Source organism: Zootoca vivipara, chromosome 7 (assembly GCF_965207765.1).
Source record: "Zootoca vivipara chromosome 7, rZooViv2.hap1.1, whole genome shotgun sequence".
In the NCBI taxonomy this organism is placed as follows: Eukaryota; Metazoa; Chordata; class Lepidosauria; order Squamata; family Lacertidae; genus Zootoca; species Zootoca vivipara.
In genome coordinates, this window is record NC_142590.1 from 53,480,516 (window position 1) to 53,493,954 (window position 13,439).

At 44.7% G+C, this 13,439-nt stretch overlaps 1 long non-coding RNA gene across 1 annotated transcript in view; it reads left to right on the plus strand.

Moving 5' to 3' along the window:
• LOC148685082 (uncharacterized) overlaps window positions 1-13,439 on the plus strand; it is a 15,346-nt gene continuing 1,907 nt past the window's right edge. The window contains exons 1-2 of the long non-coding RNA XR_015951092.1: window positions 1-393; window positions 3,753-3,860. This is a non-coding gene — a long non-coding RNA (uncharacterized LOC148685082). The remainder of the gene's footprint in view (window positions 394-3,752; window positions 3,861-13,439) is intronic.

Consider the following 13,439-nt stretch of genomic DNA (forward strand, 5'->3'; position numbering starts at 1 on the left):
GGCCCTTAGAAATGAGCCTGGTGGCGGGGAGATTAAGGAGGGGTGTCTTGGCAGCTGCTTGTTGTTTCTGCAGCATATTTTCCCATCTCTGACCTGCTTTTCCTGAGGCCTGAACCCGCTCCATTGAGCGGGGCACGACAGACGCCTCCTCATTCAGCCCCCTCCATCCTTGCTGACGCAGCTGTATTAGGCAGTCGCTTCAGCCAGCCTGGGATCTCTGCCCCTGCCCTCTGTCCCAGCCAGGCTTTTGTTCCCCCCCCCCCCTCTCTCTCTCATTGCAGCATTTGGGACTTTTTCGTTTAAAGGCAAGGCAAGCAAGACAGGACGTGTCATGGCACAAGTTTATCATCAGCACCATCTCATTTGTATGCTGCCTTTCCATAGCCTCTCAAGGTGGGTTTCAACAACGAGAAAAGGATGACATAATTCCAAACAACAAAAGTAGCCGTAAACAAGTAAATAAAACACATCAAGGAGTACACAACCATAATGAAACAATCTCCACGCGGTAAGATAATGATACAAAATAATGAAACAAAAATATCGGTAACAGTATCAAAAAAAGCTCCAACGAACCCCTCTAAATAATACCCCAGTTTGTGCCTCGCAAGTAGATAAAGAAAAGTTCCTCTCTCTCTGTCATAACACTAGAACTTGTGGGGCTGAATATTGGAAGATTCAGGACAGATGGAAGAAAGTCCTTTTTCACGCAGGACGTAGTTAAGCTGTGGAGCTCGCTCCCCCAGGAGACAGTGGTGCCCACCAACTTGAATGGCTTTAAAAGAGGAAACTTTCATGGAGGAGAGGGCTATTGATAGCTACTGGCCGTAATGGCTATGCTGTGCCTCCACAGAGGCCGTAATCTGAATACCAGTTGCTGGAAAGCACGGGAGAGAGAGGTCTTGTGCTCGAATCCTGCTTGTGGGTTTTCACACATCTGCTTGGCCGCTGTAAGGAACGGGATGCTGGACTAGATGGGCCATTGGCCCGATCCAGCAGTATGTTATGTTCTATGTGTTTAAGCTACCCCAAAAAGACACATAATTTGAAGAGGGTTTGACACAAAGGACTTTAGCTCCTTTTGGAGCATGTTGAGATTTGTGTGGTTGAACAGTTTCAGGGGTCAAGATATTGACTGTTGCAGTTGGCTCCCCTTCACTGAAGACTGTTTAACTCCATTTCAATGCATTTAATGCCACATGACTTTTCCTTTCAGTGGTGTGATCCAGGTTTAAAGTGCAGTCAGTTTGTCCCTTTTCTCAGTTCAGATCGAAGCTGGTTTTTTGGAATAACCAAAACACAATATTTCATAAGAAATGACAGGATAGATACGGATTGTGGCTTATGTCCTGTGTGTACTGCTTCTCGAACCACCAGCAGGAGCACACTGGGTGCAGAGTGTCTACACAGCTCAAGGCTATGGTAGTGGTGCTTTGGCCTGTGGGGCTGGGATTACAGCTAGCTACAAATAATTTGTCCTGGCTGAGCTGCACACTCAGCTGTTCAGACTGTGGCAGCATGGGAAAAAGGCTGACCAAAAACACTGCTATCATCATGAGTTCAAAAAGTTGTGGGAATGAGCTTGTCCACAAACTTCAATACAGCCAAGCAGAGTTATATTGTCTAAATAAATCTAAACTTACTATTTCCAGTGCAGAAAAAGACAGGCATTTGACACAATTTTGCTACAGATCTAATAACAATGCAGTAACAATGGGGTAATTCTTTTTATCTGACCTTGCTTTATAGACAATGGAGGAAGAATCCAGAGTGTGGGTTCAGTTGCCTTTCGCACTGTGACTTACATGTCCTTATAGCTTTCTCATTTTTTTTCCAATCCTAAATTCTGTTTGTCACATTTCTTTAGCACTTGGCGATTTATTTATTTTTAAAAAGTCCCCGTGATAATTTATCAGCATTTTAGTATGAATTTATCCTAATGCACACATATTTACAATGCATTTCCCCATATTGCCCTATGCTTAAAAAAACCCTATTACATGCATTTATGTGCACACTTTCTCCCTAGTATATAGATTTTTGTGCACATTATTTGGCTGTAGGACTGCATTGCAAAATTCAGAAAAGTGCAAATTTTGAAGGATGATTGTGTTTTGGTTGTGTATTGTTCTGGAGAGTGCAAATTTTGTAGGTTTGCCTTTAAATGGAAATGGAATCAAATTTCTCCTCGATCTCTATTTGTAGCTCATTTACTTGTTTATGGGATCTGCATCTGTACTGCGTTGCTTCCCACTACGTCTCCTGCCCCTTCCTCTGAACCAAACCTTTGAAATGCATGTCTGTGCCAGAATAACCAACCCCTGCAAGTGTACTGTTGCTTGCCTGATTGCTTCTGTTCTTATAACTAGGCCAAACTTTAGGGCATTGGGCTAGAGCAGTGGTCATCAACCCCCGGGCCATGGACCGGTACCAGTCCGTGGATCAATTGGTACCGGGCCACCCAAGGAACATTAAATACAATTAAATTAAAATTATTAAATCAAAACAATCTAAATAAAATATAAACAATCAACGTCCCCCCCCCCTCAGCGGGCTGCAGTAAAATTACCAAACGTTGACTGGTCCACGGCAATAAAAAGGTTGGGGAGCACTGGGCTAGAGGGTGGGTCTCTAGATGAGGGGCCCTACACTTGAAACACATGGGGTGGGGGTGTGTGTCTAGCATTCCTCTGCTGCTCGAGGAACTGTGTTAGTTTTGTAAGGGATCTTGGCACTCTAAGGCAAAGTTCTGTCCAGGGAACAAAGACTGGTGTGTATTGGGCTTCCGTGCACAGGAAAAGGGAGGGTGCTGCTGAGCAGCTGAATGAGCAGGAATTTACAATCTTCCTTGAAACACAAATAGTTTATGGCACAAATGCCTGCTCCACCACAACAGCGGATTCCCAGTCCTAGCCCAAGTGGCCGTCTTCGAGCTGGAATATGTTGCTATTCTACAGAATGAAAAGCAGCAGGCAGCAAATTGTGGTGTGGTTTCTAGCAGGGGCTTTTTGAGACATATAAGATGGACTTTAGGCGACTGCCAGAATGCCAGTGCATGCTGTTGCCACAACTCAAGAGGTAACCCATTACTTCCAAATGTTATTCCAGCTACAGAAAGCCTGTGGCAATTCATCATTCCAGATGCACCAACCTGCTCAAACATGGTCCTGGATATCAAATCCAAACTCTCCTCCTCCCTTTTCTTCTTCTTCTTCTTCTTCTTCTTCTTCTTCTTCTTCTTCTTCTTCTTCTTCTTCTTCTTCTTCTTCTTCTTCTCCTCCTCCTCCTCCTCCTCCTCCTCCTCCTCCTCCTCCTCCTCCTCCTCCTCCTCACTGATAATACAACATACATGGTACATAGTACTGTGCGCCAAGTTGACATTATAGAGTAAATTGACCAGAGATCCACAGCTTCAGAGGCCCCAATTTCTATTAGCATTAACCATTGACATTGAAATCAAAGGGTGTAGTCATACACGAAGTGTTAACAGTTCTTTGAAGCCACCCTGTGTTCTTTGTGCCATTCTGTGAATGTTCTTAATCTGAATGTGGAAGAGAATGCACACAGCAATCATGGGAGCCATTTTTATACAAAGCTGGTTTAGGCCTTACTTGTAGAAAATATCACAATTATGAGGGTTTTTTTTGGGGGGGGGGGGTGTCATTGTCTGCGTTTCCTGAATAAAAGTCTCATTTTTTCATAGCTCTTGTTCTCCTAAATCAGCAAAATTTATGTTTTGCTCTTCTTTGCAGGCCTTAAAAGTGGTGGGACAGTGAAACCTCTGTCCACCTTCACAAGAAATAAATGCTTGCTTGTGTGGGCACTGCAGAAGTTGGAAGCACTCTTCCTGTTCCTTCAAGGTACCACCATCCACTGTATTGAGCCATATCAGCACTTGTATTATTCCCACACAACTTTGCCAAACACAAATCAAATAGCATGTATTCCTTTCTGTGAACTGCAGAAAAAAGGCATAATATTCTTCTGTGTGTTAGAATACAGTTCCTCTTACTTTCTATGAAAAATGTTTGTTTCTGGTTTTCTATTTAGTGAAAGCCTGCTTTGTTTTTTTGTTTCTTGCAGAATTCACTGTTGTGAGGCATTTTGCGATAACACAGATTACATCTTTGCAAGTATTAGTAATATCCAGTGCTCCCCCCCCCCCAAATGCTTAGGAGTACTCTCATTTTCCTACTCATATTGAAATACTGCCCCTCAATGAGGCCAAACTTAGATTCACAAAATGTTTAGGGGTAAACCCCTGCGTACCCCCAGAAAAAAAGGCACTGGCAATATCTCAGCTTTTGGGAAAACCCACTATAGCCTGTAAAATGTGGTTTGGTCCTGAATATGAGAAACATTGGTTTGAAGCCTTGCTAAACCGTAGTGTATAAACTGAGAGCCAAGTTTCCCATCTGTATTATCACACAAGCTGTCCTGATGAAACTGGTTCATATTCACACCACACATTTACAACATATTTAAAGAACACAGCTTCCCCCAAAGTATCCAGGGAACTGTAGTTTACCTCTCACAGAGCTATAATTCCCAGCACCCTTAGCAAACTACAGGATTTTTTTTTTGGGGGGGGAACCATATGTTTTAATGTATGATGTGGATGTGACACATGTTGCCAGGATCCAGAAAGCATTATATATTAGCCAAAATAGGATTACCGTACATTTTGTAACAATAAATGTTGTTGTTGTTGTTTAGTTGTTTAGTCGTGTCTGACTCTTCGTGACAATAAATAGGACTAAGTAATAAATTTCAGAGCTGTTATTCCAACTCTTTGCAGGATCAGGTGCATTAACATGAAAGTTTCATAGCCAGAGCACTATTATTTAATCTGTCCACTACAGACTCTCTCTTTTTTCAGCCACACTGGCAAAGGCAGTCCTGTGATTGCCTGCAGGCATGTACAGAATTCTGTGCGCAGTGGATTTTGTGATCAGTTGAGACTGCAGCTTTTAGGGCAGTTAAAATACTAAAAGTGGATATAGAAAGCATTCTGCACATGCCAGTCAGCAGTCACATGACTGCCTTAATTCATGGCAGTGTGGCTAAAGTCAGCATTGTAGGGTGAATAAAACTTGCGGCTGCTGTGACATGAGGCAATCGTGTAATCTGGCCTTTGACAGCTGCATAGATTAGGTTAGAGGGCACAGGCTTTCTCTGAAGTCCTAACGAATGAAAGGTTTCTCTGTCCACAAGCAAATCACTGGATGAGGTTTATGGCGGTGCATAAACGGTTCAGTTCTGCATATGGTAGCAAGCTCAAGCCAACTGGATTGTAGAAGCTGCTGCCCACTGACATTTAGAGCAGCCATAATATACCGAGGATTCCTGCAGTGGATGGAGCGGAAGAACAAGTGTGCAAAGTAAAGAAGGCCTCCCTGGGCAAAATCTATGTGCATAAAAGAATAAACTGACCTACAGACCCAGCAAAGTTTAAAGCCTTCCCTTCCCTACCTTAGCCCTCATTTGTGTATGTGCTCCCTCAACCTCTCTTTGATGGAGGTGCGCAGATAATGTTCACCCTGCTTATGTGGGTGCTGCTGGCCTGTTTAAAGCCGCCCTCACAATTTGGGTCAGGCTGAAAGCTGATCCCTTAAGATGCTGTCGGCTAGCCTGGAGGAGCACACAACTACAGACAGGAGGGAGACAGGGGTTACATAGTTAGTCTCTTTCAAAACACACAACCACTGTCTCCCTTCTTTTGTTAGGTACTTCGGTCCCGAACACCTGCGGCATGGCAAATGGGTCAGGGTTTGATTGTATTGCACCCTTTTTTTTTTGTTTTCCTGCCCCAGTTTCCCTGCCAGACAATCTCTTACCTCACCAACTTCCTTATTCCAGCTGCAATAATTTGATGCCTTCATTTCTGAAAGGGTCTACACTGCGTTTCCAGACACATTATGTCCTTGCTTGTTGCCCTTGATTGGTTTGGGGACAGGTTTGGCAACCTGCTGTCGCAAGAGTTGCAGCTCATCACCATTGGGGTGCACAGACTAACTTCTCTCATTTACTCCTGGTTGGTGTATGCCTTTCTAAGGTTCATTTTTAAGGTATCTCAGGAGGAGCCTTTGTGGCTTGTGCTGCAAGAGGCTGGCAAGATGCTTTGGAAGGGAATATGAAAACATCGTGTGTGTGTGTGTGTGTGTGTGTCCCCTGGGGAGAAGAAGAGTCTTAGGGAATTTTCCACAAGTAATGCTTAAATTGTCTGGCTTACTAACACTGTTTGTGGGCATGTCCAATTATTGTTAGTAAAATGGAATAGAAACCAGAAACCAAACTTTCGTAATCTATAAGCATTTTGTCCATTAAAAGATTTTACATTCACAGTCCGTAGCTGGGGTGGTGGTGAGGTGGGCCCCCGCCAGGGGTGCAGGCGATTGAGGCGCGCAAAACTGGCTTTAAAATATTTCCATAAATATAAATATCGATTATTGCCTCATAAGAAATGGTTTCAAACAGAGGGTGAATTGAATGGGTGGAATGGGGTGGGGCTGGAGGAGAGGTGGAAAGAAGAGCTAATTTGTCCGTGGCTAGGGGACGCAATCTGGACGGTTCTACCAGGGGCGCAAGATCACCTAGCTACGGCTCTGTTCACAGTAACAAACTGTTTTAAGGAAAGGGTGGGCGGGGGGGGGGGGGAAGTTTCCATCTCATCAGTGGATGAAGCAAGGCATGACAGTAGCAGATTTGTATATTTAAACACAGATCTGCTCCAATCAGGTTGAATTTCATTCCCATTTTAAGAGCTAAAGGCAGGGTTGGGCATTCTGTTTCGCCACCTGAGGCAAAACGGGAAGTGCCACCCTGCCCTGCTGCCACCATCACTGGCAGAGAAGTGGCACTGGCATTGGTGCCAATCTTTTTGCAAGAACTCGCCGAAATCTTGCGAGATCTCATGCACGCCGCAACATCTCGTCGAGATTTCAGTGAGATCTTGCAAGCTCACACAAGAAATCAGCACTGCTTCTCCACCGGTGGTGGAGAACTTGGGGGCTTCAGCTTCAGCCTGCTTCATGGGTGGGCCAGGCCTGGATAAAGGTAAAGGTAAAGGGACCCCTGACCATTAGGTCCAGTCGTGACCGACTCTGGGGTTGCGCGCTCATCTCGCATTATTGGCCGAGGGAGCCGGCGTACAGCTTCCTGGTCATGTGGCCAGCATGACAAAGCCGCTTCTGGCAAACCAGAGCAGCACATGGAAATGCCGTTTACCTTCCCGCTGTAGCAGTTCCTATTTATCTACTTGCATTTTGACGTGCTTTTGAACTGCTAGGTTGGCAGGAGCTGGGACCAAGCAATGGGAGCTCACCCCGTCACAGGGATTCGAACCGCTGAGCTTCTGATCAGCAAGCCCTAGGCTCAGTGGTTTAACCACAGCGCCACCTGGGTGGGTGGGCCAGGCCTGGATAAAGGGGCGTATTAGTGACAGGAGTTTAGGATTAGGCAGTGCTTCACCCCCCCCCCGCTTTCTTTCTTTCTTTCTTTCTTTCTTTCTTTTTTACTGTCCACTTCCTATTATCTTTAAAAACAAAAACAAAAACCACAACTGTACAGTTCTTTATCTACAACAAAGTTATTCCCTGAATCCCATAGTGACCCAGCTCCTTCCCATTCTGTGGTAACAGGGATATAGCACTTGATATGGCCAAGGCGAGGCAAGTAAAGTCCTAAGAGAAAGCAGCCCTGCTTCCATTTAATTTTAATGGCCTTCTCATCCTACTGCGTCTCTGCTTCTTATGAAGCAGCCTGGGCTTCTCCCTACAAGAGCTCATGCCACTTTACATCTTTTAGCCTCTAAGGCACATAAAACTCTTCTTTCTGGTGCTAAGAAAGAGGGACACAGCTATGCTGGGAGAAACTCCATTTCTCTAGTGGAGCAGGCACATGCATTGGAAATGCAACATTGTCCTCCAGTGGCAGAAGCGAAGAATTGCAAGCAATTTCACTAAACCGAGAAGAAACTGTACTGTACTTGGAGGAAGAGGCAACAAAACAAAATGTGGATCCACACAGGCCTGTCTTCCCATTGGGCACCCACACAATGCCTTCTTCTTCCCAGTGTTGCCCCAGACCCTTCCCTCCTTTAAATGTGCCCCTGCATCGGAGGAAAGTCTGAAATACCCATGTAAGTGCTTCTGTGAGGTGGGTGCCTGTTTCCCTCACTCCTGAGTAAGCCTCTTGCAGCCGTCCTCTCTCAACTCAGTCTCCCTGTGTGCCCCCACAAAGCCAGATTGCCCCCTTTTATTTAAGCTGACCTAATTTGTGCACAATAGTCCCTTAATGACTGTTGTAAGCAAATTAGTTTCTTTCTTTTAAAATGGGGGGGGGGTAGTCATATGGAGAAAGGGGGAGTTTGTTGTGTTCCCAGCTGCTTCCCTGTCAACATTGTGCCTGACAATCAGGTTTCTTTTTTTTTAAAAAAAGGGAAATGTTTTAAATGCCTCAGTTTTAAATACATCCATCTTAAGCTAGCATGGAAATAAGTCCCGCTGATGATTCTGCGACTTCCAAATGAACTGTGTGAGACTATTTTTTGTCAGTCACCACCCAGTGCTCACTTATTTGAGATCAAGCACATTCAAGTGAGCAAGACTTCAAAGTAAACACACTTGAGATGGGCTGTTTGTTGGAACCAACCCCACTCTTTCCCTCTTTTTTATTTAAGCTTTTCTGATTTGCACACATCTGGTTGGAGGACAAGGAAAGGGGTGGTGTTTAAGGCTAAGTCAGAAGGATGTATAGATAACACCAGGGGACTTTTGACAAAGGGGACTATTGCAGGGTTGTTCCCCCCCCCCCCCAAGCGCTCACAAGAGGCAACCAGTGACACCAGTTGTTTTGCTGTCTATGTTATAGCAATTCCCCAGTCTTTGCTATTTTGCCTTTGAGGCTGTCTTATTTTCGGCTGCTGCCATCCTTGCATATTTGCTGGATAGATCAAATAGCACCTTAGTGGCAGCTGTCACCATGCTTAAAAGCTGAAGTATCTCTATAAAGCTCTATAAGTTTAACATAGATCAGAAGGGCAGGCGGTAGGGCTGCCATATACAGTATCCAGATTTTCCTGGACATTACCGGGATTTCAAAGGCGGAAGTGACATCCGGGGGGGGGGGGGATTTCTGAAAGGCGGCACTTTGTCCTGGTTCTTAGGCAAGTCAATTGAAAAATTGTGTCTTTTTGGTGTTTTTGTAAAAAAAAAAAGGCTCAACAACTTTCATGTCTTCCTTTAAAAAGCTCAACAAATTGGGGGTCCTCCTAAAATTGTCCTGGCTTTTACTTTTTGAAATATGGCAACCCTGGCAGGTGGAATAATAACCAATTTAAGTGTAGTATTTGTGATCCCCTTAGCCTGGTGCTAACGCTCAAACTTTACAACATCAAGTTGGGCGAGCAAAGCAAAAGAAAGAGAGAGAGAGAAGGGCTTCTAAGCTGATACCAGTTTTGGGCAGTGATCTGGTCTGCCCTGGCCTGGTTGCTGAGATGCTTGGCCCAAATAGTTTTGGGGTCTCATTCCTTCTAGTCCTGGGCCACCACTTCAGTACTGTAGGCAGACCTTGGAGAGTGGGGCATCAAACACATTGGCAGGTGGGACTCTGTAGCCTTCCAAAGCTTACGCCCATGATAATCTTGGCACAAGAGGTGACCAGGCAGCTCTAGAGCATCATGAGTTGCCTAGGTGAGGGCACATGGCCCTCTGTTATTTACAGAAGATAACATTGTGTTCTCTTCAATCAGTGTTTGCTGACAGCTTCTACCAGGTTTCATATGTGGCCATTCAATTGTCTTTTGGGTGAACAAGTGTGTAAGCCACTCCAGCACTAAAACTCGGGTGGGGGAGAAATCTGTTCAGTTTCTGTTTTAAAGTGAGCCTGTTGAATGTACACATCCTGACTTGTGAATCAAAACACAGCTTAACTTAGTTGGTCTCTAAGGCATAGCTGCCAAGTTATCCCTTTTTTAAAGGGATTTTCCCTTATGCTGAATAGGCTTCCTCGCGAGAAAAGGGAAAACTTGGCAGCTATGCTCTAAGGTGCTACTGGAAATTTTATTTTTTATTTTTTTTCCTGTTTCGACTACGGCAGACCAACATGGCTACCTACCTGTGTTTCAGTTTGTGTATTGTAAAATAATAATAATAAAAATACAAACTTGCTAGTTTCACCTTTAAATGCTACTTTTAGTTCTCCTCCATCTCTATCCCTGGCCACTTTATCTCACCTGAGATTGCCCAGCTAAGGTGAGATGAAGCAGTAAGTTCCCTCCTTTAAGCAGAGGAAGTGAGGCAAGGCACAGATCATTTCATTGACTTATTCAGTGCTCCGACGCATGATGGAGCTGCCCAGCTAAAGTAGACAGTGTCTTCAAGCTTGCTCCACCTTCTATGTGACGACCCTTTAGATATTTGAAGATAGCTATCATATCTCCTCTCAGTCTCTTCTTTTCCAGGCTTCAACATATCCAATTCCCCCAGCTTTTCCTCATAAGGCTTGGTTTTTGACCCTTGATCATCTTGGTTGCCTTCCTCTGCACATGTTCCAGCTTGTCAATATCCTCCTTAAATTGTGGTGCCCAGAACTGGCAGAATAGAGTGGTACTATTACTTACCTTGACCAGGACACTATATTTCAGTTGACGCAGCCGGGAGAACAGACACAATTCCACTGGCAGCATCCCAGCCATGTGGTACTGTTCAAAAAGAGTCTGAAGAGTAGGCATGTTAACTTGTAGGGTTATGGCATATGAGAAACAAACTTGATTTATTCTATGTTGAAGCATTATATATGTTGCTGCAAGTGCCAAGTTTCTGCCACTAGAGGGCAGAACTAGATCACATGATTTCTGTTGCTGATTAATTGCATACCTCCCAGCATTTCAGAAATAAAAGTAAGGATGCCTTTACTTCCTTGCAACACCCTTATTCCCACACCAAGCATGGCTACTGGACACGGCGGAATCTGTGCCAAGCTCAGTTTCGGCATCTTGTTTCAATGCCAGGGCTTAATCCAGGAATATTTGAAGGGTTTAAAACACCCCCGAACAAAATCAGAATTGATTTAAAACCACCATTTGCAGATAAAGTCTGCAGATTTCTAGATCAGAGGATACTGTATTCTTTTCAGACACATATGAACCTGAGCTTCTAGAAATTAATTAAGCAGTATTGATAGAGTCTTCACTTGCCATTGCTGCAGATTGCTGAAAGCTCTGCTTGCTGTATATATTGTATTCTTAAACAAGGCTGCCATACGTCTGGGATTTCACACGTGGGACTGACATCCTGGAGGAATTTTCGAAAGGCAACTCACATTTTTTGGCTCAACAACTTTCGAGTTTTTTGAAATATGGCAACCCTATCCTTAACCTTGCAACTGATGTTTACAAACCAATTTAAAAGGAAACAGGGTGTCTGTTCCTTTAGCTAAGGATGAATGATTTTTTTTTGGGGGGGATCTTAATGGTTTTATATAATATTATAATTACTGACTGCTGGCCAGCCATACATTTTCTCAGGAAAACAGCTTGTTCATTGCCCAGAATGACTGACAGATGTTTTCTCAATGGGAGTGAATGGTCAGGAAATAGCTGAAGGACTTGGAGTGTTTTGAATGGATGGGGCCAACAGTGAACCTTTCCCCCTCACCCTTGCTGGGAGGAGGAGATGGACATAAAGTCTCTGTGTGTGAAGCAACAGAAGAAGCAGTGTTTTGCAGGGGCAGGCAGAGACAAGAAGACACAGGCAGAGGGCTGTAGCTGGAGGCATCTGGGGGGTAGGGTGCAGGATAGCATCTCTTTTGCCTGGTAGGAATGTGTATGCCAGTTGCCTCCATCTATGTTCTCGATCTGTGAATCAAACCAAATATCACAAAGCAGCACGTCTCTGGTGCTTTCTCTCCCAAACTCCAAATAGCAGTGGCCCACTTGGTAAAGTGGGGAGTGTTTAGAAATATGTCACCATACTTAACAGTTGAAGGCAAAGTTCACCAGCTGCTGTGTGTGAAATGAGTTGCTATTCGCATCAAGGTGCCTTATGTTGCATTCCTGTGCACACTTATCTGAAAGTAATTCACTTCCTTTCTTCAGCTGAAGTGTTGAATTTTCCATTATTATTATTATTATTATTATTATTATTATTATTATTATTTTGTCATAGCTGTAATTCCTTTACATTTTGACAGGATTGGATGCAATTTGCAGCTGCATTATCCACTTTTATAAGTACCGTGTTTCTCCTAAAATAAGACACGTCCTATATTTATTTTTCCTCCCAAAAAACACACCACGGCTTATTTTCAGGGGATGTCTTTTTTTTTTTGCTGTCTTTGCGGAGGGGGGAGAGACGGAGCGAGGCAAAACGGTGTGTGTGTGTGCGTGCAGAGCACAGACTGCCCACCTCGCGGGGGTAACCTCCTGCTGCTGCATCTGGGTAAGGAAAAGGGGACTTCTCCCTCGCGCGCACGCACAAGAGCACCAGAAGAGTGCTCTTCGCGCTGCACTGTGCTCCCCGAAGCGGCAGCGCGAAGAGCCTGGTGAGAGGCAGCTGCGGCTGCAGGTGAAGCCCGGGATCTGCGTGGGCGACTGGGGACAAGCGCCCTGAGCGCTGCGGCGGTAGCAAAGAGGCGCCCGATCAGCTGGGAAGCGGGCTGATCAGGCGCCTCTTCGCCACCGCCGCAGCGCTCAGGGCATTCGCCCCCAGTCGCCCACGCAGATCCTGGGCTTCACCTGCAGCCGCAGCTGCCTCTCACCAGGCTCTTCGCGCTGCGCTCCCCGAAGCGGCTCCCACCCCCGGCTTATTTTTGGGGGATGTCTTATATTTATTCTACTAATGAAAAGCCTGACATGGCTTATTTTTGAGGACCGTCTTATTTTAGGAGAAACACGGTAGATGAAGCCTGACAAATTTCAGACAAATGGGTGCAGTGATAAGGCAATTCACACCTCCCAATCCTGGCTCAGTTTCTAAAGTGGAAATTTTCCAGTGTGAATACTAATTAGATATAATCTGATGAACAGGCGGATATTTTGTGAAGAAACATATTTTTATAACCACAGTGATCACCAGACCCTTTTAAAGGTGTTGTGTCTGTCTTTGCATCTTGCTGCACTTCCAGTCTGGCCATAAACATTAAAGCAAAAAGTGTGCAAAGCTGTACCAGACTCCTTTCCCAGAGAATAAAATGTGATATGAGAAGTTTCCTAGAGAGATCTCCCTCCTTTGTCTGCATGGTCTACCCTGATCATGCTCATGCCTGCTGAGCTGGGGTTCCTGTGTGGGTGGCATGCGGAGAAGGGACACGATAACTAAATACAAGTATCTGATTCCCCAAATATCCCATGAAGAAACAAGTTCAGGACTCAGCTATACAGCTGCAAATCAAACATTTTAAGTATGTTTTAAGTGCAATATAAAATGTGACACTAGATA